The 3,949-nt window shown below is 52.3% G+C and overlaps 1 pseudogene; it reads right to left on the bottom strand.

Annotated features, from left to right (window-relative positions):
• LOC142570350 (uncharacterized) lies at positions 1-3,322 on the bottom strand (annotated as a pseudogene).
• Between the last annotated feature and the right edge of the window lie 627 nt (positions 3,323-3,949).

Here is a 3,949-nt window from a genome sequence, read left to right as displayed (position 1 = left end):
TTAGGTTGAACTCGGCCGGTGCATCTCCATTAGCAAGGCTTTGAAGAATTGCACTGCATTCAGGGTCTTTTTCTTGAGCGGTAGCCAGCGCTTGGGCGGAGTGCGTGACTGCACACGAAAGTCGAGACAAATGGTGAGCTACAACATTTTGCCGTCCAGGCAAATGTCTGACAGAGAAGTCAAATTCAACCAAGTCCATGAGCATGGACGTAAATCTGCGAGATGGTTTCACACACTTGGTCAAGCAAGCAACAGTCCAGTTATCTGTAACTAGGACGAACTTGATTCCGATTAGATACTGACGAAATTTCACTGTTATTGCCCAATGTACTGCGATGCCTTCCCACAAGTCACTGTGAAGCTCGCGTTCGTCTAGGGTCAGGGATCGGCTAGCATAGGCAATAACACGTTCTTTGCCATCCTGAAATTGTGACAACACTGCTCCTATGGCTTCACGAGAAGCATCAGTGGTTACTGTTGTTGCTGCATATTGATTGAAATGAGCAAGTAGTGGTGGCTCTGTAAGGGCTGAGCGAATAGTCTGGAAGGCAGTTTCGCATTCTGGAGACCACAGAAATGTGGTCGACTTGACTAGAGCTTGAAGAGGGGCTACCACTTTAGCGAAGTCCTTGATGAATCGACGGTAAAAGCTGTCTGTCTGTAGCCAGGAAAGGACTTCCTTTTGGTTTCGGGGAGTTGCGATACGGTACATGGCAGCTGCTCTCTGGATCCGGGCGATGGCCTTCGCTTGAAATGATGAACCCAAGAAATTTGATGCAAGCGAGACCGAAGGAACATTTCTCAAGTGAGGCCTTAAGTCCACTGGTATGCAGCAACTGGAGGGCCTCTTCCACCAAGTCTGCAAATGTGGCGAATGACTCTGCATAGATAAAGATGTCATCTAGATATAGTCGTATGCCGCATTTATCCGGGCGAGGCTGAAGGTTTTGGAATACTAGTTGCATGGCTCGCTGAAATGTGGACGGCGCATTCTTTAATCCGAATGGCATTCGGGTCCACATGCAAGTTCCGTGGTGGGTGATGAATCCGGTTTTCTCATAGTCCTGGGGTCTCAGGCTTACTTGCCAGTAGGCGCACTTAATGTCCATTGTGGCGAAGTAGGCGCAGCCAGCGATGTCCTGAATGATGTCATCCACCAGAGGTAGAGGGTGCACAACCTTGATCGTACGTTCATTAAGTGGAATGTAATTCACACACAAGCGTTTCTTTCCACTGTGAGGCACCACAACGACTGGGAATTCCCACGGGCCAGATGCAGAGAGGATGATATTTTGAGCAAGAAGCTTTTTAATTCGCTTTTCGAGGAATTGCCTGTCTTCTAGCGTATATCTGTAAGGGCTGCGGCTGTACGGCACAGTATTGGGCAGCCAATCAATGCGATGTTGAGTGTCAGTAAAATGACCAATGTCATCTTCATGGCGAGAAAAGACGGCATTGTTCTTGGCCAGTATGTCAGCAATGACAGAATGCTGTTCAGGGGAGAGCTGGCTGCCTAGGCTGGCTGCTGGAAGTTCGGGGTGGATGGTTACAGGCACCGTAGTGCAGACTTGTAGTGTGGCAGTGCTGCTTTCCAGCGGCACTGTCTTCGCCGCCAAAACTTGCCATGGAGGCTCTTCTGGCAAAGGTAAGGGTTCTCGTTGTAGACAGTCTTGTGATGTTGCTTCTGCCGGCGCAAAAAGTTTTGAGCAGGCTAAAATGACGGCATTGGCCATTCGCGGGACCAGACGCTGAGTGGCTAGAAGCGTTACACCCGTGGCTGGATGTTGTAGCTGAGTGGGCTCTGGTGGCTGGAAGATCAGGCGGGCTCGCGCTGCCAAAAAACAGTCTTCACCCAGAATAAGGGGTAGGACGTTCTCCAAAACTGCTGCCTCACCCACACCAGTGATAGGGCCTATAGTTATCTTAAGGAGGGCGGACCCAACTGGTAGCGCTGTACCACCTCCAACGACGGCAAGAGGGAAATTAGTCCATGGCAAGATCATTGCGGAAGGTAGGATGGCTTTAGAAATCAATGTCACGTTCGAGCCAGAGTTCGGATATGCTTCGTGTTCTCCGACTCCTGCAACGGCCGCCGTGAAAAATGGACATTGATGTTGGGAGCCTTCAAGTTTTTCAGGCATACTGTGAAAAGCCCGTGGCTGTTGGGCATCAGGGATGGTTGACGGTGGTGCCCTGTTACTACGCGAGGGACATGCCGACGCCAAATGCCCTAACTCTTTGCACTTGTAACAGGTTGTTTCTGCGATGTCTTGGCCGCTCCGGAATGCTGGAGGCCCATACTGTGCAGAAATGGCTTCGTATCTTCGTTCCTGTTGTTCCTTGGGCAACTCGGAAATGCGCTGTCTTGGCTGTACTGTTGTAGCTGTTGGCGGAGCTGGTGGCTGGAAGTTATATTGCTGACGTCCTGAGTTGCCACTTTGAGATGAACGAGGGGGTGGCTTCTGTGGAAGCAGCGGTTGCTTTACGCTTACCCTGTCATGGGCACGTTGAGTGCACTTGTCTAGGCTTGTGCACGTGGACATGAAGTCACGCACTGTTAACGGCCTATTAGCCGCGATGGCCGCAATGACATGTGGTTCTTGAAAGCCTTGTAGTAGGTAATCAATCTTCTGGGCGTCGGTTTGGGTGACGGGGCAGCTTTCAACCACACGCAGCTTTGCGTAAGCGTACTCTTGTAGGCTCTCGCCTGGGCCCTGTGATCTTTATGACGCGTTCCTGCCATTCGATGAGGGTGAGCTCCGATGAAAATGTTTCCTTCAGGACGGCGCTCCATGTTTCCCAGGTTGAATGGTGATTTCCAAAAGCGCGGTGCCAATTACGAGCTGTGCCTTTCAGTTTACTTGCGGCAATGAGACGGGTGGTGGCGTCGTCCCATGCGGCAAGCTGCTGTACCCGGCGGACGTCATTGAGCCAGACATTAACATTTTGTGCTGGAGACTGATCAAAGTAAGCAATCGATGACGACAGGTCTGGCAGTGTGGTAACTGTAGTCGAGGGGCGTGGCAGCTGTTGAAACAGAAGTGCCAGACTTTCGAGCGTCGCGGTATCAAGGGTCAAACCTGAGTTGCCGGCGGTACCCGCCCTCTCCACGCTTGACCGTGGCGTTGCCTCACGACGTTGGTGAATATCGGCTTCGAGGCGCTGAATGAGCTCTTCCTTAGAGCCGGTGCTCTCTAACTCGCGTCGGGCCAATTCATCGCGGATAAGGTCGACTCCGAGCCGCGACATGGTCGTTGAGTCAAGCTCCTCCCAAATAATTCCTGGCATGATGCACCGCAAAGCGAGGCTGGGCGCACGGGAGACTAGGCGAGTGAGCGCTAAGCCACATGTTATGCGCGGGATTCAAGTTAGTTCCGGGCTAGTTGTGAACTTTCACGGCACTCTTCATTTGATGGCCGTGCTTTTCTTGTGATGCGGAGTGAACACAGACGAGCGGTAAAATGGCAGAAGTATCTTCAGGCGTGAGTCTTCGGCGGCGTGAGGGCGCGACTACAGTGACGAATGCGGCTGAAGAGGCGTACTGACCGTCGTTCTTGCGCTGCCGTGGCTGAATGGCTTGGCAGAGGTTCGGGATCGACTGCGCCAGATGTGAGGCTTGGGCTGAACGCAGGTAGACTCGCATGGTAGGGTAACGGTTTAATGCAGGTTAAGGTTACATTTAACACACCGACTGATCACTCCAGCGGCAGTGGCTTGACTGACTCGCCCATCGCGGGCAAACAGCAAAAACAAGCGAGGCTCCCGGAAACGGAAGCAGGACAAGGTAGGTGACGATGTCGCTGCGGCTACTTGTTGCGCAGGTCACGTTGCGCCATCTGTAGCAGCCCACACCAACTGGGCCAAGCACCATCCCGTCATTCACACTAGTATATAAAGGTATCGCCCCTTCCCCCCCCCCCCATGAAAAAAAATCCTGGGTACGTGCCTG

The sequence above is a fragment of the Dermacentor variabilis genome, chromosome 2 (assembly GCF_050947875.1).
Source record: "Dermacentor variabilis isolate Ectoservices chromosome 2, ASM5094787v1, whole genome shotgun sequence".
Classification (NCBI taxonomy): domain Eukaryota; kingdom Metazoa; phylum Arthropoda; class Arachnida; order Ixodida; family Ixodidae; genus Dermacentor; species Dermacentor variabilis.
This window is presented reverse-complemented; position numbering and strand designations above follow the sequence as displayed.